A 24,484-nucleotide genomic window follows, 5' to 3' on the forward strand; every position below is an offset into this window, starting at 1 on the left:
TATTTATCAGCTTTGAGCTACCTTTTTATCTACTTTCCCATTATAAACTTCCCAGGGGATACCAGAATCATCCAAGACAGCCTTTCCCAAACCAATAACTGGTATTTAAAAGGAAGGACTTAATTCACCTCAGGCAAATGCAAAGGGTTGCTTTGGAACACAATGCCTCAAGCATGAACTACATTCCAAAATAGGTTGTGCTCAAGGAGACTAATGAGATGAAAGCGCTAATGATGATGACAAATATGCCACTAGACCATCAGATATAGAATGACAGTGATCTCAAGACCAACAGGTTGCTTGGCTACATCTTTGGAGAGATAAACTCCAGGGACAAGGATGTCATGCTTCCACGTTGCTAAGCACCAGTTATAATATTGCTGGAAAAGGAACAAAGCATGACAGAAAGGATAGTTACATTCCATTATATTACAAAGTTTTGCATGGACATGAATACAGGATGAAACAATAGGTTTAAATAGTTTCCTTACAGTGCATTTACCATTTTTTTTGCACCTGCTGCTTGATAACTATTAGATCTTTACTTGGTCTAGTGGCCCATTTATTCCTCATCCACCAAGAGGGGCTGTCATTGAGGCAGCTAAAAGGGGTATCTTTTTTCTCTTGTGGCTTTGTCACCTTTGTAAATGGCAGTTCATATTACCAGGGAATTGCATTCAGTGGTGTCAGTGATTGTGTCACTATAAAAGACAGCCCTCCCATAGGGTCTCTGGTTTCTACCAGGTGTTCATCCACAGAAAGATCTGCCAAAGACATGTACTCTCACACTCTCCCGTATGGAGAGATCAGATGTCTGCGCTGAATTACTCCTTTCCTCCAACACCAACTCTAGCAGGCCCCAGAGCTACTACTCAGACATTACCTGGGTTGTCCTCAGGACTTTATCCCTCTATAACAACAGAGCTGCATACATTTAATATTCAACTTTCAGATGTGAGTTGACATTGTGATACTAAGAAAGGGAAGTCATAATTGCCAAACTATATGATTATACATTTCTTGGCTCTTATTTAACACATTTTAAGCAAATATTTTTCTCCTGAGTATTGGAAAATCCATAGTTTTTACATTTTGATATTGGGAAATGTTTTGAACACTGCATACCCAACTATCTTCAAAAGAATCAACAGTTATTAGCCAGCATGGATTTATTATGGGTTATTTAATATAAACATATATGACTGATTTTTATGAGGCTCTGGCAAAGGTTAGGGACTTGTTTCTGGTTTCATTGTTGACTTGGTTAGATCTTTTCAAAGCTTTTGACTCTCTAGTCTATGATAGCACTTTATTAAGTCTTTACCTACATTATATTTACCATTATGTGCTTCACTGGGTAGACAGGTGGCTTAGTTGTATATCACCCATAATGTAACACTACTAGTTGAAAAATTATCATAAAACTGGGTTATATCTATGTTACTGCACAGGTTCTATGTTAGGCCCAGTTTTGTTTAACCTTGTTTTTTTTCCTCCTTTTCAAAATGTCAAACAACTGAGTAAAATATATACCAGTCATTGTTAACTTGATGCCACATTACATCTGCTAATAGTGTGGACAATCTAAACATCTGTGTTTCAATGATCTGCTTTTAGGTCCAGATACATAGCTTAACATTCACTTGCAATAAGAACACTTTTACTTCCATGAAAAAACATAACTTAAGTACAGAATTAATTTGAATAGGTAACAGTCACATAGGTTAAAAGCAATAAGGACTTAGGCATTACCATATCTAATAAAGTTTCCATTAAGGAATATGCTTTAAACAAAAAAAGGCAAGTGCAATGAGGCAATACTCTCATCTGCCTCATTGCACTTGAAACTACTGTTTAGGGTTATAAACTTTGGGAATTACAACATGCTGTCAGTGAGTAGTAGAGACCAGTTTATCATTCATTTGATCATATGACTTCAAATCAAACTTTCCAATAAAGTCAAAAGTGCAAGTTTTATTCTTACAATGTTACTGTTGTGATTTGATGAACAGGTTGAGTAAAAAAAGTTTATCAGCTCATAACGGAGGCTGATTTTCTTGACAGACTACAGATTTAAAAAGTAGTTAAACTATGAAATTTGCAAGTACAAAGGTCTACTATGCTGGTCCTAACATGTAACCAAGACTACACACCTTGACAGCTCAAACTATAGAGAAGGTCAAGCTCCTGGGAACAGACTGATCAATTGTGACATTTCTATTACATGTACATGGCCAAAGCTGTTCTATGACAGTGTGATACCACCATAATACACCATCTACTTTATACAAAAATATGTCAAGGTTTCTTTTGTCTTGTAAAATGTCCTCCAGTGCCATATAAATTATTCAGAGATTGAAATATCCCGTTACCAAAAACAATGTCTCATACTTACAGACATAGACTTTTGCACCAGTTATAGTTGTACCAGCCTTATATACTGCAAACACCTCCCATGGATAATCACATATCAGACGTATTCTCATGGAAAGTTTTACATAAAAAATCCTTAACATGGAACAGCTTAATTTTGTCACACATCTCTTAGGGCTTGATGAGGATGCTAGGAACCAGAAGGAACGTGTCAGCATATGTTCGATGAATGACAATGGCTGTATATTTTAAGGACAGAGTAACTATTCAAGGATATATGTCACACCTCCTTTTATGTCACAAAGTTTTATTCATTTTTTTTTCTTTCATCTTCAAATCTTATCTTCAAATTCTAGTATAACCGATTCAGACACTGCTATGGCATGAAACAACATTGTCCGAAAATGTGAGCTCATTAATTACCCAGTCAACATTACAGAGATATATTATATAACTGTTACACAGACATGGATACAGATAATACATTTACTGTATAACTTATTATATAGAATAGTTTCAACTACAGATTTCCTTGGGACTTGAGTAGTTAAGATTAGTAAATATTTCAAATAAATATAAATTAACACATAGTTGCATTATCTATAAATAAATGAATCATTTAGTATTTTAGGAACTTTCAAGCATTAATGACAGCTTCTTGGCTATCTGCCTTACATAATTCTTAGGTTCCACATTCATTCTTTCTCTATTTAGTTATTTCCAATTGATTTTTATTGTATACAAAATATATCATCACTTATTTTGAACACTGTTCATTAAAGGTATTTAAAAAAATTAAGTTAATTTGAAAAGATGGAAATTTAACTGAATATAATACGCTTAAAGTTCTGTTTTACCCTAGTGCACCCTGTTCCCACTTTCATTAAGTTGTTTTTTATTTTTATAAAACTGAAAGTAATGTCGCTAAATCTAGAGTGACATCACATATTAAAAGAAGAACATTAAATATTAAGAGGGACATGAAAACAAATGAGATGAAATTAAAAGAAAAACTGTCAGGCTGGCAATTTACAGATCTCCGAGAGGACACACAAACATGTTGTCATCTGTGTTGGTAGGAAGCATAGTTCAAAGAGGTTGTAGCAGATGGCTATAAATGAGTACCTCCACAATAAGTGCAGATGTGGATGGAATAGCAGGAAAAGACACAGGATGAATGAATTATCAAAGCTGTCCACAAACCAACCTTCACAATAAACAATGACTTAGTTGCTGTTCAGGTCCGAAATTATAGCACATGAAGAAAATTATTCTGAAAGGCACAGTTTCAAATGCTATCTACAGAAGACTGTGCAACTAGAAAAGAAAGATGAGAAGAGAAAGCACATTAATCAAGACTGGAATCTTTATACACAGGACAGAAAACTGACAGTAAAAACATTAAAGAGTGTTGTCTGAGTTGACAGGAAGAGTACCAGAACAGGAAAATTAAGTGTGCTTTGCCCTTGATCATGAACATAACAAAAGCACATAAAGGCATACAGCAAGTTCTGCTCCAACAATGCTAAATACTTGGGATTCTGAAAATATACACCTTACAATAACTTTAGTTTTGTAAAACTAGCATCCTTATTTACTAGAATAGACATGTAAATGCAAACCTTAAATGATGGTATATGTGTTGCTTATACCATGTCCAGTTTCCTTAACAGTAAGGCTCTATATAAGACAGAAGTGGGGAAAAGCAAAAACGGCAGTACTTAAAAATAATGGATATGTGTCATGATAAGTGAAGCCAAATGAATAAACAAAGATTCTAGACAAGGAAGGGCTGAAAGAGAACAAACAGTACTCATATGATTAAGCAATATACCCCTTTATATGTGTGCAATGTCGGGTATTCCCATGGTGATGTGGTTTGGTCATGAGAGTAAAGCCCAAGTGACCAGACAAAGTCATCCATTAGTAAACATGTATTTTCCATATACAAATGAGATATATTGGTGCTATAAAGTGCCATTATTTACAAAATCAATGATTTTTAAATAACAGCATTCTGTTATGTGGCTTCATTTCCTGTCCATTCCTTCTTATGCTACAGTACCCCAAGACACCTTCACAAAGTACTAAAACTGGATAATCATGATAAATTTGTTCAGTACATCTGTTTTAGTGCAGTAGTTGCCATTTCTTATCTCTAAAAGTAGCATAGAATTTGAAATGTGCGTAGTCCTTGTTTAGTGTGTTTATTTTTAAAATTGAACTTAATCATTTCGTGTTTTATAAAAAGGACAACTACCAGCAAAAACGTGAATGTATAGCATTCTTCTTTTTCTTCATGATAACAGCATGGAAAAAGCAGCTGTACTTTTTATGAGTCAGTAGCCTAGCCATTCTGAAATACATATCACTGCAGCTATAAAACCACTAGCTTTAAATAAACAGAGTTTGTAGCTGGGCTTATTCCCATGGGTAATTCTCAGCTGATGTTCATCTTTGGGAATATTAACTTTCTCTGTATAATTTAGATTAGTTAACAGTCTTGTTACTGAATTTTAAACAATTGTTATTTGAAATATGTTTCAGAAGCACAAAGCTGTTCAATGCTGAAAGTAACATCGCAGTGATAAAACAAAAACTATTTTAGAGGTCAGAAGGAAGATTCTTTAGGTTTTTGGATAAGTGTATTTTTCTACTAAAAGATATTGCACATGTAAAATGCTGTCATGAAAAACATCAAACATTAAACAAAAAAAAAAAGCATTGACCACACACTGAGCATGCTCCAAGACATGCCCCCAGATTCTCAAAAGCTTGCATGGAGTGCAAGATCATTGCAGGAACTCAAGCAGGCAATATGTCTGCTGTGCGATTCAGGAACAGACTGCAGGGGCGTGCACGAGCGCCCCTGCACTAATCTTGCAGCTAAGCCCTGGTATGCAAATCACACTATTTGCAGGTGAAATCCATGCAAATGAGGTGGTTTTGCTATCCAGGAAGCTCGTAACAGTCCGTGCAAGATTAATGCAATCTGCAGAAATGTACTCAGTTAGTAACCAAGTACATTTCTGCAAAATCCAAAATGGAGCTATGACACATCCAAATAAAGGCTGCATTACATGTAGTAAGCATGCCAATGGCCAAGTATAAGGCCACTGGCATTGCAAACAGTTTAAAAAATAAAAAAATCAACTTTTATTTTTTTTAGCCGTTTTAAGCATAGGGCAGCGGCAAGCTAACGGGATCGGGGTGGGGGGGGTAATAAAATAAACCTAAAATAAGCATTCTAACTAAAATCAGTATTCTGCCATGTAAGTCAATGGCAGGCAGAAGACAATCTGGCCAGTGAGTAGTGGTGGTTAAGGGGGGAGGCTCAGTGTGAGACATGGAACTATGCATTAGCAGGCAATCCGATGCAAATGAGGGGAAGGATAGTGAATCCCAGTTTTCCCCAGCATGTGAGTCAGGTCCCAATGGTGTAAGAGTAGGAATAGCCTGGTGCAAGCCTAGGAGTTAGGTGACATCATGGGAGGGGGGGTGTCAGGCATACTGTAAGCAGATTGGGGCCCTGTGACTCGGGTTTGCTCCTAGCTTAGCATAGCTAAGCTAGGAGGTGTGTCTAAATCTGCTTAGCACTCTTCACAAAGCCTAAGCGGGTGTGCGCACTACACAACGGGATTTACATGAAGAAAAAAGAGGTTAAACCTGGAAATAGCAGCAGTGTGCACATTTGAGCACTCCATTTATGTGGTGTGCTCTCGGGCTTAAACAGGAAGGCAATGGGAAGGGAAAACAGCAGTAGGAAGGTAATCAAGGAGAACTAGCTTAGCTGGCAGGTGAAATGTATCAGAATCAGCAAATTACACAGGCAGCAGCCCAGCCCAGCCCAGAACACTACTATAAACTAAGCAAACACCTTCCCCTCTATTTTATTATACACTCTACACCACTGGTGTAAACAAGCGGGGAACGTTTGACACTTACAACAGCAAAATGTTAGGGGCAGCAATAGCTATCATACAACTTCTGGAAAAGGCTAAGGGTTGTGAGGATGTGAATGCTGCCAACCAATCCACAGTGAGGAAACAGAGAAGAGTGTACAGACCCAGGGTAACCTACCAAGAGCTACATGAGGCTGGAGATAGTGGAGCACTATAGGGTGGACGGGGACCTCCTACAGCAAATTGTTGAGCTGTGCCAGCCACTCCTGATACACAGAACTAACAGAGGGGAACCCATCCCAGAGGATACCAAGGAATGTGTAGGCCTAAGAATACTAGCTACAGGTACCTTCCAAAGGCCAACTTTGGAAATGATGGGGATTTCACAGGCATCAACATCCAGAGTACTCCACCAGTTCCTGGATGCCATGTCAGCACATGTCTGTGAGCACATATATTTCCCCAACAACCATGAGGCGTTGGCCAGCAATATGTGTCTCTTCCACCAAATAGCAGAATAACCTGAGGTAGTGGGTGCAATAGACTGCACGCACATACACATCAAAGCACCACCCAGTGAGCAGGGTAGGGTCTACATCAACTGCAAGGGCTTCCCCTCCATCAACTGCCAGGTCATGTGCGATGTCCAGGGCATAATAATAAACATGTGTGCTGGCTGCCCTGGAAGCTATCATGATTCCCACATATGGCATTTGACACAGCTGTACCAGAGATTTGCCAATGTGGACATCCCACATGGTCACCTAGTGGGGGAAGCTGGATACCACTGGAGCCATGGCTGATTACACCCATCGGAAATGCACACACACCTGAACAAGAACTCCATAATGAGGTACATGCAGAAACAAGAATCATAATAGAGCGTATGTTTGGAATGCTCAAGTCATGGATTTGATGCCTGGGCACATCCAGTGGAGCTTTGCAGTACTCACATGTGCCCAAATTGTCCTTGTATGTGCCATGCTACACAATGTGATCCTGTGGAAACAGCTGCAGCAGGAAAAGCACAAAGCAGGGACACACAGCCCCTCACCATTGTCAAGTTGCCAAGGCCTGCACAGGCACAGAGTGACTCAGAGGAGGAACAACCTGAGCCTGCCCCAGTTGGCAGAAGGAGGCGTGCCCAGTATGCCCTGGCCTTGGCAAAGAAGCAGTGCATAGCACATACACTGACATGGGAAGGACCCAGGGAATAACACCTCTCTCCAACTCTCACATACAGTAAAATGGATGCCAAACATTACACTACCTGTGCCTAACCATATGTAGGGAGTGTACTATGTGCATCCAACATAGGCAGCCCTGTAGCACCACCCTCAATACTGGGACACCCACAAGGTAGGTGACTCAGACATGCCAGTCGGGGGAGGGTCACATACCCAACAACAGTCACAGCCAGCAGGACAGGTGTAGACAAACACAATCAAATGCTGTGCTATGGCATCTGAATGAGGCCTATGGGTAACCCCCCCCCCAGGGCTACACAGACAGAATACAGCAGGCCAGGCAGTGGGATGTCAGTTCTGAAGGCTAGGAAGTCAGAAACTAATATGTAGGTAATTAAATGCTAAGATCTGTAGTACACTGGTATGCATCTAGCCAGCATGATAGGTAAGACTACAGACTGAAATGGAGTACCCGACATACCAGTAGAGTCCTAGCAAATGTGTACAAGTGTCAGGTGTGCCCCCTCCATCCTATGTAGACATATAGTAACAGTCAGGGTTGTCCCCCCAATCCTGTGCAGAAATGTAGAAATAGTTAGGTGTGCCCTCCCCCTATCCTACATAGAAATATAGTAACAGTCAGGTGTGCCACCCACAGTCCTGTGTAGAAATGTAGAAATAGTCAGATGTGCCTCCCATCCTACATAGAAATATAGTAACAGTCAGGTGTGCCCCCCATCAAACCTGTGTAGAAAAGCAGAAACAGTCAGGTGTGCCCCCCTGCTATGCAGAAATGTAGTAACAGTCAATGACAAATGATAAATGTATACCCTGCAGAGACAGCATGCTACCTGTCGGTGTACAACACAAAGGTCAGCACTGCAGTACAAACTACCTGGACTTGATCCACACATGCAATATAGATGGCCATACTGGGCATGCTCACACACTTAAACACATGAAAGCCATGTCTGCAAACACCAGTGGACCAGACATATCTAGTAGTTGCAGTTGTTAGTGCAGACACTCATCAGTATGACTAACTCATGCCTTGCACACACAGTGGATAGGAATACAGACATATATGTAAGGACAACACACTATAATAAGCCAAAGGTAAATGGACATAGATGTGTGGAAGAGGGTGACTGTGACAAGGAGCCATCCAGGCCTGTCCCACCCTGCACATAGTCAAAGGGCCCAAACACATGAGGTGCAGATGTCACTCACTGCAGATACTAGCCACCAGTATCTGTCAGCATTACAGATTATGTGGTGCACGTGCCAGCTGTGCAACATGACTGTACAAGGAAGTAGTCATCTAGCAGCTGTATACATGAACCTGTGAAATATGACCCTGTGTGTGCCCGCATGTGGCGTGTCAACCCCTAGATGAATGGGTTATGGCCCTGTTGAGGTCATCCAATGTGAAATACACCTTTGGGAGAGCTGTACCCCAGTAATTTCTGTAATGCATCCCATAATTGCATGCTGCTGTAGTGTGATAAACTAGTTAGGTAGGTGCTCTAATCCCAGACTTGGCAACCGTGTGTGTGTTTGTGTACGTGTCTGTCTGACTGTGTAGAGAGCACTGCTTTTTAGGGTAGTCACACTCCCAACAATTCAAATGCTCAACTTTGGCTAGGCTGCTGATGTCATCCACCTAGAAATACACCTCTGGGAAGACTGTAGCCCAGTAACCTCTATAGCATGTCCTGTAACTGTGTACTGCTATGGTGGTGTGATAAAGTAGTTAGGTAGGTGTTCTTCTCCCAGACATGGCAAGTATGTGTATGTGTGTCTGTCTGCGTAGAGAACAATGCTTTTTAGGGTACTCACACTACCTACAGGTCATATACTCAACTTTCGCAAGGCTGCTGATGTCATCCACCTAGAAATACACCTCTGGGAAGGTTGTAGTCCAGTAATCTCTGTAGTGAGTCTTGTAACTGTGTACTGCTGTAGTGTGATAAAGTAATTAAGCAGGTGTTCTAATCCCAAACATGGCAAGTGTGTGTGTTGGTCTGTGTAGAGAGCAATGTTTTTTAGGGTACTCACACTGCCTACAAGTCATATACTCAACTTTGGCATGGCTGCTGATGTCATCCACCTAGAAATACATCTCTGGGAAAATTGTAGCTGTGCAATCTCCATAGCATGTCCTATAACCATGTACTGCTATAGTGTGATAAAGTAGTTAGGTAGGTGTTCTCATCCCAGACATGGCAAGTGTGTGTTTCTGTCTGACTCGGTCTCAGTAAAGAGCAATGCTTTTTAGGGTACTCACACTTCCTACAGGTCATATACTCAACTTTGGCAAGGCTGCTGATGTCATCCACCTAGAAATACACCTCTGGGAAGGTTGTAGCCCAGTAATTTCTGTAGCACATCTTGTAATTGCATACTGCTGTAGTGTGATAAAGTAGTTTGGTAGATGTTCTAATCTCTGACATGGCAAGTGTGTGTCTGGCTGACTCTGTCTATGTAAAAAGCAATGCTTTTTAGGGTACTCACACTGCCTACAAGTCATATACTCAAATTTGACAAGGCTGCTGATGTCATCCACTTAGAAATACACCTCTGGGAAGTTGTCACCAAGTAATCTCTGTAGCATGTCCTGTAACTGATGTAGTGTGATAAAGTAGCTAGGTAGGTATTCTAAGCCCAGATATGGCTTGTGTGTGTGTGTGTCTGTCTGCCTCTGTCTGTGTAGAGAACAATGCTTTTTAGGGTACTCACACTCCCTGCAATTCATATGCTCAACTTTGGCAAGGCTGCTGATGTCATCCATGTAGAAATACACCTCTGGGAAAATTGCAGCCCAACAATCTCCATAGTGCATGTCATAACTGCGTACTACTGTAGTGTGATTTAGAACTGTGTTAGGATTCCATCCCCACCCATTGTGGTTCTGGATGTTTTGTGTGTGTTACAATGTCTGTGTACGGAGAAATGCATTTTAAGCTAGTCACACCCAATACATTTCAAATAGCCTACTTTGGTAAGCCTGCTGATGTCATTCATTGTGAAATACACCTTTGTGGAAGGGGTTTTCCAGTAATCCCTGTGGTGCGTCCTATAACAGCTCCATGCTGTGGTGTGATATAGACCTCTGTTAGGGGTTCTAAACCCACACATGTTGGTTGTGGATGTTTTGTGCATGTGTCACTGTGTAGGGAGCAATGCATTTTAGGCTAGTCACGCTCACTACAATTCGAAAGTCATACTTTATCAATCCTGCTGATGTCATCCAATGTGACATACACCTTTGGGGAAATAGTACTCCAGTAATCTCTGTGATGCATACTATAAATGCATAGTGCTGTAGTGTAATAAACTAGTTAGGTAGGGGTTCCATTCCTAAACATGACAGTCGTGTGTGTTTTTGTGACTTGTATCCTGTGTGGAGGTGGTTGTGAGTGTGACACCTGTGGCCAATGCGGAGTGGGTTTTGCATATTTCTTATATGGTGGCCCTACTATATATCACAATGTCCACTGTATAGGGATAACAGATGTGAAATAGCTGAGAGGCTGGTGTGCAAAGCCAAACCCATATATGCAACATCAAGGCCAGACAATCACAGTTAGCAACCCCAGAGCACACTCTCAACCCATATCTCATACACACACACATGCCTAGGCAACAGCCAATATGTGGGTAGTACACTGCATATCAGCCACTGATAGTAACTATGGAGTGATAGCAATGGGCTACAGAGGGCATGGCACCCTGTCCATCTGTCCAATATGCACATACATGCAAACAGTGCACCTCCCAATGGACACTTGCAACATCTGTGGTGCCATCACATGTGACCCACAAAAAATACCATGCCTGACAACATGCCCTGTATGGACAGATGCCACTGACACCAGGGAATGCTGTTAGCATGCTATCAATGTAGGTGCAGGATAACCCTGCTGCCCATTACCAGTTCCCACCATAGATGGGCAAGACTGGCACATGTGATGATAATCTGCATTCATAACAAGGGCCAGACACCCCAGGTACAGTTCCACATGTCACTGTACATGTATGTGGGAGGTGTGCACATCCCAGACACCATCCATGTCATGGACTAAGGAACACATACATGGCAAGTGATGCACAGCATTGGCCACACTCAATACTCACACAGGTGACTGAATGGGGGATACAATACCCAACTGTGTGGGCAAATGCAGAAATTACAGCCCTAAGCCACAATGCAGACCATGGTCATATGGCCTGATGCCAAAGTATACCCATTGTCTAGCCTTGTATAGCCATCTGGCACAGTTGACCACCACACACCTGTGCAAGCATGCACCCATGCATTTCAGTACTGGCACCCTGTCTGTTTGTGTGTGTGTGTATTGTATGGTGTGTATATTCACATCCACACTCACTACAACCCCCACTGGCATACTGAAGCATGCTGTCTGATGTCAGGCACCTCTGCATACCCTTTATCTATACAACCTCCATATGACCCCATGTGGTGCATGTGATACCTGCACAGTGATGAGTTGTGGCAATCCCACTACTGATGAGTTGTAATCCTGGCCAGCCAAGTGTGTCAATGTGTGCGCGTCCCTGTGAGAGTGTGGCTGTGTTGACTTTGACTCCTGTTCATGCAGACAGGCACGTGTACGTCACCTACCATATAGCTACTGTATTCCTGTTGCAGATTTCACTTACTATCACATATATGTTCTGAGTGCTCCACAATAAGTAACCCATGTGACGCATCCAAAAATTGCATAGAACTGTGATAGCACAACATAGTTGTCAGGGGTTTGATACCTTGTGCTGGTAGGTGTGTGACACAAACATGCTTAGGTTTTACTCTCTCACCACTTCCTGACTTGTCTTTGCCTCTGTCTGCCACTCCAACTCCCTCTCTGGTGGATGTGTAGACCTACACCTGCTTTGCTTGGCAGCAGCATGTGTATTCTAAGTGATGCTCATGATCAGCTGATTACCTCTGCATGAATTGCAGCCCTCCCCTAGCTGATTGCATGTGGAATAGCTGTGGTAACATTCCCATAGCCAATTGCATTGGAAACACACTCCAATATCTAGGAACATCATGTTGGTGTTGGCCCTTTTCATTCACTGTGAGCAGGAACTAAATCTGTTGTTTGGCAAACAGCATCTCAGATGGATTGGGGATTTTCTTAGATATTTTCTTAGATATGTCAAAAGCTTTTGACACAGTGTCCCATCAGCTGTTCCTCAACAAATTTGCCACATACAATCTCAATACCACACCCCTAACATGGTTTCACAGTTATCCATCCGACCATCAACAGGCCACTAAATGGGCAAAAAGCCTCTCCTCACTATTACCAGTCACCACAGGGGTACCCCAAGGTTCCATTCTTGGGCCCCTCTTCTTCATAGTATTTACCAACAACTTATATACTGCCACCCAACATGCCACCATCATCCAATATGAGGATGACTCCTCCTTTATCTGCTTGGTGCACTCCACACAAGAAATCCAACAAAAAATGCAATCGTCTTTCCAAGACTTTAAAAAGTACCTCACCAGCCACCAAGTCAACTTAAATCCAAATAAGACCAACTTCATAATTTTCTCTAATAAATCTTTCTACACCCAACACCCAATCCCTTTCCATACTATCTAACATCTAACAAAGGTACAAAAATCAAACCCATCAATCAGACCAAGCTGCTAGGGGTAACCATAGATGACTCACTAAAATCTGATAAACACATCTGTCTTACCATCAAAAAAATCCACTCTAAACTAGGTGCCCTAGACAGGGTTAAACCTTACCTTACACAACAAGCTAGACTGGCCACTGCTAGATCCCACTTGCTATCCACCCTCCTATACTGCTCTGAGGTCTTTACTAACCTATCAAAAACCAACCTAAATAAACTAGACTCCTGCTATAACAGAATAGCTAAGTTTGTCTCCAACCAACCCTACAGAACCACCACTGCACTGCTCTCCGACAGCTCAACTAGCTAGAACTTCCCAACCTATTAGTACTAAAACAACATTCACTTGCCCATAAAATCATATTCAACCCTACCGACTACTCAGCTCTATCAAACCTAGTCCTGCCAAATACAAACTGTAGAATCCTCAGGTCATCCAACAAACTAATGCTAAAAGTAACCCAGCCTCACAACTATCACAGAGACTCCCTCTACTCCCATAAAATAGCCAAAGATTGGAACACCCTTCCTCAACAGATAACTAGAAACCCCAATCTGCCCACATTTAAAACTACCCTGAAAGACTATTTAAATGATAATTGGCTATGCCCCTGTATTGGTCCCAGCTAATTTGCTTCCTATTTTTTCCCACTCATCTCACACATATTATCCATAATAGTGCTCATCCCACACAGGGCTATCCCACTATCTGTCTTATATTTATTAACCTTTGTTTTTTCAAATGTGACCTACCTTTGTAAAACTACATGATCAATTTTGGTCTTTCAGAAGTGACTCACCTTGTAAAGCTACATGACTTATGTACCCCATATATATTGTAAAAAAAAAAGTACTCCTGTATGCCTGAAACATGCATGTTTATATTATATTCTGTCTTTATATTTTTGCTTTAATTATTTTTGGTAAGCTTATTACATATTGTCAGCAATGTACTACTTATACTAAGTTTACTGCTTTTACCTTAATAATGTTCTTTTTGTTGTGGAGTTTTTCTCCCCAGGTCTCCGCTGAAAACGGGTTTTCAAACCAGCCGGACACTACCCGGTTAACAAATGTAAATAAATAAAATAAATAAATCTCTCTTTCCCTCTCTGCATATTTCTATATGGCACTGTCCATATCTGAATATCTGTCTATGCTGGTCTATTTGTCTATCTATCTGTTGTGTATCTAAAGCTCTATCTATTAGTTTACATATTTGCTGCATTGTTTATTCAGCAGCCTTGTGCATAACATAGATGAGCTGAACAGAAAGAAATATGACTCTTTATATAGTATCTTTGTGATTGTTAGACAGTTTTAAATAGACTTTTGGTTAAAATGGGATTTAAATGTTTCTTGAATAGGGTAGAAGGGATTGGGAGGTTTACTAGCATGTGGGCACAGTGGCAGCTATACTGCAGGCATTGTACTGGGGTGTGGCAGTGAAGAAGTAATCCAGTCATAGGACGAAGATCTCAGTTTACTACTCAGGCTATGTTCCATCTTTACCTATGGTTATGAACTTTGGTAGAGTTGAAAGGATGAAATCATAACACAAGTGGTCGAAATTAGTTTTCTTTGTAGGATAGCTTGTGTCACTCGTCCCTTTATAACATAGAAGACAAGTAGGTGGGGTATTTCATTTATTTGCTTTAATCAAAATCAGAATGGATAGCAGCATCATAAAATATGAATGAACTGGTTAACATACAGACCTTAAATAAGTACATGCTTACATCTCAACAGCTTACTACAAAATGGCAGTCAGACTTGCACATGCTCAGTATTTATACACATGTGCATGTCCTTGGATAGCTTCTTAAAGGTACACATTGATCTGCATCCTCCCTCTTAAAAAGATTGCCCTTTGTAAAAACAAAATCAGAGTTAGACATGCATTACTATAGACATTAGAAACAAAACACAATGTTCATGTCCACGTTGCTTTGTATCTGTTACAGGATTTAGAGATGTGACCGTATCTTGTAACATAACAGTTTGCACCAAATTTAGCAACAGGGACAGTCTTCAGTGGACAACTAGTATAAGGAACTTCTGGATTCATCACCAGAACAGGAATTTCCTCTGGAACTTCCTCAGGAATTGGAACACTGGACAAATCATTCTGAGATAAAGAGTCTTTCTCACAAGCTAGGTGCTGTGGTATAGACTAGAACACTGGTATTAAATGCTTCCAATTCAGTCTAAAGTCTGCTCCTTGTGATTCCACAATGTATGATCTCAGCTCTGGGCAAATACTCTTCATAACACCAATCTGATCATAAATTTTGGACGTTTGCATCCTTACCGCTTCTCCTTCTCGTAATGGCTTGAACAGTTTGCTGGTTTTATAGTAGTAGAACTTCTGGGTTAAACACTTCATCAACAAATTGTCTTTCACTGATCTGTTGTTCTTGATACATGGAACCAACAACTGACTACTGATTGGTAACGTGGTTCTGTTTTGCCTCGACAAAAGTCTCTGAGCAGGTGAACCAAGATGTTTATCACGAGGAACATTTCTGAAATTCAAGAGAGTCAGGAAAACATCACTATTATCTCATTTCAACTTCTTAAGTAACTGTTTTGCACTTTGAACTGCATGTACTGCCAAACTATTTGACTGCGGGTACTCAGGGCTATTTGTGACATGAGTAAAGTCCCATTCTTCAGCAAATCTTTTTAACTGTTGGCTTGTAAACTGCGTGCCATTCAGAAATAACTTTATGTGGACTACCATGTACTGTAAAATTGATCCTTCATCTTAGTAATGACAGTACTGGATGATAGATTAGGAAGTAGGTCAGTCTCAAGCCAACTGAAGTAAGAGTACACTAGCACCAAATATTGTTGACCATTCCACTCGAAGATGTCAAGTGGCTACAGTTGACCAAGGTAGTTCTGGAATCTGGTTTAGCTGAAGTTGTACTTTCTGTTGATTTGGTTTAGTACTGTTACACACAGAACAAAATGAATGTGCTCTCTCAATCCCCCGCATTCTCTATACCTTGCAGGGCATGCAAGATCAGTGCAGGAGCTCTAGCAGGCAATATGCCTGCCGTGTGATCCAGGAACAGCTTGCAGGGGCGTGCACAAGTGCTCCTGCACTAATTCTGCACAGACTAAGCCACTGTATACAAATCACCCCATTTGCAGGAGAAATCTATGCAAATGAGGTTATTTTGCAATCCAGGAAGCTTGCATGTGGCCCTGCAGGACTAGTGCAATCTGCACAAATGTACTTGGTTAGTAACTGAGTACATCTCTGCAAATTCCAAAACGGAGCTGTGACAGCTCCAAACAAAGGCTGCATATCATGTAGTAAGCATGCCATGCCAATGGCCAAGTATAAGGTCATTGGCATTGCAAACAGTGAAAAAAATACAAAAATCAACATTTATTTTTTTTAGCCAATCTCAGCTGTTTAAGCTTAGGGCAGCGGCGTGCAAACGGGATCGGGGAAAATAAGAAAATAAACCTAAATTAAGCATTCTAACTAAAATCAGTATTCTGCCTTGCAAGTCAATGGCAGGCAGAAGACAACATGGCCAGTCACTAGTGGTTGCTAAGGGGGGAGGCTCAGTGTGAGACTTGTAATTATGCATTAGCAGGCAATCCTATGCAAATGAGGGGAATGATAGTGAATCCCAGTTTTCCCCAGCATGTGGGTAAGGTCCCAACAGTGTAAGAGTAGGAATAGCTTGAGGCAAACCTAGGAGTTAGGTGATATCATGGGGGTTTGTCAGGAATACTGTAGGTGGATTTGAGCCTTGTGGCTCGGGTTTGCTCCTAGCTTAGCACAGCTAAACTAGGGGGGTGTCTGAATCTGCCTGGCACACTTTACATTGCCTAAGCGGGTGTGCGTACCAGGCATCGGGTTTTAAAGGAAGAAAAAGAAAGTTAAACCAGGAAATAGCAGCACTGTGCACATTTGGGCACTGTGTTTGTGCAGCGAGCCCCTGGGCTTAAACAGGAAGGCAATGGGAAGGGAAAACAGCAGTAGGAAGGTAATCAAGGAGAACTAGCATAGCTGGCAGGTGAACTGTATCAGAATCAGCCAATTACAAAGGCAGCAGACCAGCCCAGCCCAGAACACTACTATAAACTATGCAAGCACCTTCACCTCTCGTTTTTCCTACACTCTACACCACCGGTGTATACAAGTGGGGAACTTTTAACAAACAAACCTACAAAATGAGAAGGGCTGCAACAGGCAACATAGAACAACATGTGCAAGAGGCAAAGGGTGGTGAGGATGTGAATGCTGCTGATCAACCCACAGTGAGGAGATGAAGAAGAGTGTACAGATCCAGGGTAACCTACCAGGGGCTACATGAGCTGGAGATAGTGGAGGGCTCTAGCGTGGATAGAGACCTCCTACAGCAAATTGTTGAGCTGTGCCGGCCACACCTGACACACCAAACCGACCGAGGGGAGCCCATCCCAGTGGATACCAAGGTATGTGTAGGCTTTGGAACACTAGCCACCGGTACCTTCCAAAGCTCAACTGGGGATATCATGAGGATCTCACAGGCATCAGCATCCAGAGTATTCCACCAGTTCCTGGATGCCATGTCAGCACATGCCGGTGGGCACTTATATTTCCTCAACACCCATGAGGTGTTTGCCAGCAATATGCGTCTCTTCCACCAAATAGCAGAATACCCTGGGGTAGTGGGTGCTATAGACTGCATGCACATATGCATCAAATCACCACCCGGTCATCAGGGTAGGGCCTACATCAACCACAGGGGCATCCCCTCCATCAACTGCCAGGTCATCTGTGATGCCCAGGGCATTATAATGAATGTGTGTGCTGACTGCCCTGGAAGCTATCACTATACCCACATATGGCATCTGATGCAGCAGTACCAGAGATCTTCCAATGGGGACTTCCCCTACGGTCACCTAGTGGGGAATGCTGGTTGCACACTGGATCCGTGGCTGATGACAGCCATCAGAAATGCACACACACCTGAACAAGAATGCCATAATGAGGCACACGCACAGACCAGACTTATAATAGAGCGTGTGTTTGGGATGCTCAGGTCACAGTTCCGGTGTCTGGACACGTCTGGTGGAGCCTTGCACTAGTCACCAGCTACATGTACCCAAATTGTTATGGTTTGTGCCATGCTACACAATATGATCCTGTGGAAACAGCTGCAGCAGGGACAGCATGGGGCAGGGCCACACAGCCCCCCACCAATGCCAAGGCCTTCACAGGCACAGAGTGACTCAGAGGAGGAACAACCTGAACCTGCCCCAGTAGGCAGATGGAGGCATGCCCAGTATGCCATGGCTGCAGCAAAGAGACAATGCATAGCACATACACTGACACAGTAGGGACCCAGGGAATGACACTTCTCTCTGACTCGCGCATACAGTAAATGGAATGCCAAACATGATGCTACCTGTGCTCAGCCATGTATAGGGAGTGTACTATGTGCATCCAACATAGGCAGCCCTCCAGCACCATTCACAATTCTGCCACATCCTCAGGGTAAGTCAATCAACCTACCAATTGCCAAATGGAGTAGAATGTGTCATTACCTGTATCTATGGTATGGATGTGAGCATGCAAGGGAAATTGGTAGCTGAATGTTATGGCAGCAGAAAGTAGACACCCATAGTGGTACCATGACATCTGTAACACATACTAGAGTTACCACAGTAGCCCAATGCAGGAAATGTGCTGGGCGACATGTGTGTCCATATGACTCACACGTCAGTCAGGGCGGTTCACATACCCAACAACAGTCTCAGCCAGCAGGACAGGTGTAGACAAACCCAAACAGAGTCTGTGCTATGGCCCCTGAATGATGGCTATGGTTAACTTCCCCTGCAGGCCTACACAGACAGACTACAGCAGGTCAGGCAGTGGGATGTTAGTTCTGAAGGGTAGGAAGTCAGACAATAATATGTAGGGCAACCAAAGCCATGATCTGTAGTACACTGGTATGCTTCTAGTCAGCATGATAGTTAGAAATACAGAATGAAATGGAGTACCTGACATACCAGTACAGTTATAGCAAATGTGTACAAGTGTCAGGTTTGCCCCTCCATCCTACATAGTAATGTAATAACAGTCAGGTGTGCCCACGAATCCTGTGTTGAAATGTAGAAAAAGACAGGTGTGCCCCCCATCATATGTAGTAATGTAATAACAGTCAGGTTTTTACCCCAATTCCTGTGTAGAAATGTAGATATAGACAGGTGTGCCCCCCATCCTATGTAGTAATGTAATAACAGTCAGGCGTGCCCCCCAATCCTGTGTAGAAATGTAGAAATAGACAGGTGTGCCCCCATCTTACGTAGTACTGTAATAACAGTCAGGTATGCCCCCCAATCCTGTGTAGAAATGTAGAAATAGACAGGTGTGCCCCCCCATCATACGTAGTAATCTCATAACAGTCAGGTGTGGTAGAAATGTGGAAATAGACAGGTGTGCCCCCCCATCCTACGGCATAATGTAATAACAGTCAGGTGTTCCCTCCCAATCCTGTGTAGAAATGTAGAAATAGACAGGTGTGCTCCCCACCCTATGTAGTAATGTAATAACAGTCAAGTGCCCCCCCCAAATTCTATGTAGAAATGTAGAAATAGACAGGTGCCCCCCCACCCTACGTAGTAATGTAATAGCAGTCAGGTGTGCCCTTCCCCCAATCCTGTGTAGAAATGTAGAAATAGACAGGTGTGCCCCACCATCCAATGTAGTAATGTAATAACAGTCAGGTGTGCCCCCCAATCCTGTGTAGAAATGTAAAAATAGACAGGTGTGTCCCCCATCCTATGTAGTGATGTAATAACAGTCAGGTGTGCCCCCACAATCCTGTGTAGAAATGTAGAAATAGTCAGGTGTGCCCCCCATCCTTTGTAGAAATGTAGTAACAGTCAGGTTTGCCCCCCAATCCTGTGTAGAAATGTAGATATAGTCAGGTGAGCCCCCCATCCTATGCAAAAATGTAGTAACAGTCAATGCCAAATGCTCAATGGATACCCTGCGGAAACAGCATGCTACCTGTCGGTGTACAACACAAAGGTCAGCACTGCAGTACAAACTACCTGGACTCGATCCACACATTAAATACAGATGGGCATACTGGACATACTCACACACTTTGAGAAATTAAGGCAATGTCAGTCAACAGCAAACTAAAGGTCATACTGGGCATGCTCACACATTTAAACATATGAAGGCCATGTCTGCAAACACCAGTGGACCAGACATATCTGGCAGTCGCAGTTGCTAGTGCAGACACTTGTCAGTATGCACCACTCATGCCTTGCACACACAGTGGATAGGAATACAGACATATATGTAAGGACAACACACTATAATAAGCCAAAGGTAGATGGACATAGATGTGTGGAAGAGGGTGACTGTGACAAGGAGCCATCCAGGTCTGTCCCACCCAGCACACAGCCAAAGGGCCCCAACCACATGAGGTTCAGATGTGACTCACTGCATATACTAGCCACCAGTATCTGTCAGCATTACAAACTATGTGGTGCACGTGCTAGCTGTGCAACATGACTGTACAAGGAAGTAGTCATCTAGCAGCTGTATAAACGTACCTGTGAAATATGACCCTGTGTGTGCCTGCATGTGGCATGTCAACATCTAGATGAATGGGTTATGGTCCATGCACACACACTGCCCCCCCATAGCCCTACTATGACAAGCCTGCTCAGGTCATCCACTGTGAAATACACCTTTGGGAAAGCTGCAGCCCAGTAACTCTGTGGCATGTCCTATAGCTGTGTATTGCTGTAGTGTGAAAAACTAGTTAGATAAGAGTTCAAATCCCAGACATGGCAACTTTGTGTTTGTCTCTGTCTGTGTAGAGAGCAACGATTTTTAGGGTAGTCACACTCCCTACAATTGAAATGCTCTATTTTTGTAAAGCTGCTGATGTCATCCACCTAGAAATACATCTCTGGAAAGATTGTATCCTAATAATCTCCGTAGTGCGTGCCATAACTGTGTACTGCTGTAGTGTGATAACATAGGTAGGAGTTCTAGTCCCAGCCTTGGCAACTGCGTGTGTCTGTCTATGTAGAGAACAATGCTTTTTAGGGTGGTCACACTCAATACAATTCGTATGCTCTACTTTGGCAAGGTCATCCACCTAGAAATACACCGCGTTGTAGCCCAGTCATTTCTGTAGCACATTCCGTAACTGTGTACTGCTCTAGTATGATATATTAGTTAGGTAGAAATTCTAATACCAGACTTGGCAAGTGTGGTCTGTCTGACTCTGTGTAGAGATATGCTTTTTAGGGTAGTCACACTCCATACAATTTGTATGTTCTATTTTGGCAAGGCTGCTGATGTCATCCACCTAGAAATACACCTCTGGGAAGATTATAGCCCAGTAATCTCCATAGCATGTCCTATAACTGTATAGTACTGTAATATGATATATTAGGTAGGTAGAAGTTCTAATCTCAGACATGGCAAATGTGTGTCTGTCTGTGTAGAGAGTAATGTTTTTAGAGTAGTTACACTACATACAATTCGAATGCTATACTTTGGTTAGGCTGCTGATGTTATCCACCTAGAAATAGACCTCTGGAAAGAATGTAGCCCAGTAATCTCCATAGCATGTGCTGTAACTGTATACTGCTGTAGTGTGATATAGAACTCTGATAGGGTTCAATTCCCACCTGTGGCAGTTCTGGATGTTATGTGTGTGTTCAAAGTCTGTGTAGGAAGCAATGTATTTTTGGCTAGTCACACTCAGTATATTTCAAATGCCCTAGTTTGGCAATCCTGCTGATGTATTTCACTGTGAAATACACCTTTGGGGAAGGAGTTCTCCAGTAATCCCTGTGGTGCATTCTATAACAGCTTCATGCTGTAGTGTGATATAGACCTGTGTTAGGGATTCTATACCCACACATGTTGGTTGTGGATGTTTTGTGTGTGTTTCAATGTCTATGTAGGGAGCAGTGCATTTTAGCCTAGCCACACACATTACAATTTGAATGCCCAACTTTGGCAATCCTGATGATGTCATTCACTGTGAAATACATCTTTGGAGAGTGAGTTCTCCAGTAATACCTGTGGTGCATCCTATAACAGCTTCATGCTGTTGTGTGATTATAGACCTGTGTTAAGGGTTCTATACCCACACATGTTGGTTGTGGATGTTTTGTCTGTGTTGGGAGCAGTACATTTTAGCCTAGCCACACACACACACACACTACAATTTTAATGCCCCACTTTGGCAATCCTACTAATGTCATTCACTGTGAAATACACCTTTGGGGAAGGAGTTCTCCTGTAATCCCCTTGGTGCATCCTATAACAGCTTCATGATGTAGTGTGATTATAGACCTTTGTTAGGGGTTCTATACCCACACATGTCAGTTGTGGATGTTTTGTGTGTGTCAATGTCTATGTAGGAGCAGTGCATTTTAGCCTAGCTACACTCACTACAACTCAAATGCCCTACTTTGGCAATCCTGCTGATGTCATTCACTGTGAAATGCACCTTTGGGGAAAGTGTTCTCCAGTAATCTCCGTAGTGCATCCTATAACAGCTTCATGCTGTAGTGTGATATAGATCTCTGTTAGGGGTTCTTTACCCACACATGTCGGTTGTGAATGCTTTTTGTGTCAATGTCTGTGTAGGGAGCAGTGCATTTTAGCCTAGCCACACTCACTACAATTCAAATGCCGTAGTTTGGCAATCCTGCTGATGTCATTCACTATGAAATACACCTTTGGGGAAAGAGCTCCCCAGTACCCCCATGGTGCTTCCTATAACAGCTTCATGCTGTAGTGTGGTATAGACCTCTGTTAGGGGCTCTATACTGACATGTGTCAGTTGTGGATGTTTTGTGTGTGTCAATGTCTGTGTAGGGAGCAGTGCATTTTAGCCTAGCCACACTCACTACAATTCAAATGCCCTACTTTGGCAATCCTGCTGATGTCATCCAATGTGAAATACACTTTTGGGGAAGGAGTACTCCAGTAAACTCTATGGTGCATACTATAACTGCGTACTGCTGTAGTGTAACAAAATAGTTAGGTAGGAGTTCTAATCCCAGACATGACGTGTGTGTGTCTGTATTTGTAACTAATATCCTGTGCGGAAGTGGCTGTGAGTGTGTAACCACTGGGCCCAATGTGGAGTGGGATTTGCAAATTTCTTATATGGTGGACCTAGTATATATCACAAAGTCCACCATAAAGGGATAACAGATGTGAAATAGCTGAGAGGTTGGGCACCATACATGTGACATCAAGGCCAGGCAAACAAAGTTAGCAACTCTAGTATTAGCCAGAGAACACTCTCAACCCATGCCTCATACACACACACACACTTGCCTAGGCAACAGCCGCTATGTTGGTAGTACACTGCATATTGCCCACTGATAGTAACTATGGAGTGATTGCAGTGGTCTACAGAGGCCATGACACCCTGTCCATCTGTCCAATAGGCACTTACATGCAGACAGTGTACCTTCCCCATGTTCCCCACTGGACACCTGCAACACTTGTGGTGCCATCAAATGTGACCCACAAAGGACATACCTTGCCTGAAAACATGCCTTGTATGGACAGATGCCACTGACACCAGGGAATGCATGCTATCAATGTAGGTGCAGGGTAAATCTGCTGTCCATTACCAGTTCCCACCACATGAGGCCAGGACTGGCACATCTGATGATATTCTGTGTACACAACAAGGGCCAGACACCCCAGGTACAGTTCCACATGTCACTGTACATGCATGTGGAAGGTGTGCACATCACAGACACCATCCATGTCATGGACTAAGGAACACATACATGCATTTCCCACATGCAATAGTCGCCCAGGTGACTGGATGGTGAATACAATAACCACCTGTATGGGCAGATCCAGAATCTACACCCCTGAGTCACAATGCAGACCATTGTCATGTGGTCTGATGCCAAGGTGTACCCATCACCTAGCCTTGTATAGCCGTCTGGCACAGTTGACCACTACACACCCATGAATCAATGCACCCATGCATGTCAGTACTGACACTCTGTGTGTGTGCGTGTGTATGTTGTATGATGCATATGTTCACATTCACACTCACTACAACCCCCAGTGGCATACTGAAGCATGCTGTGTGATGTCAGACACCTCCTCATGCCCTTTGCCCATATAACCTCCGTATGATCCCTGTGGTGCATGTGATACTTGCACAGTAATGTGTTGTGGCAATCTCACTCATGATGGGTTGTTTTCCTGGCCCTGCCAAGTGTGTCAATGTGTGTGTGTCCCTGTGACAATGTGGCTGTGTTCATAAGTTCATAAGTTCATAGGTAGATACTAGGCTATCTGCCCTAGGGCATTTA

Source organism: Protopterus annectens, chromosome 1.part0, assembly GCF_019279795.1.
Source record: "Protopterus annectens isolate FY-2018-M chromosome 1.part0, PAN1.0, whole genome shotgun sequence".
Taxonomy (NCBI): Eukaryota; Metazoa; Chordata; order Ceratodontiformes; family Protopteridae; genus Protopterus; species Protopterus annectens.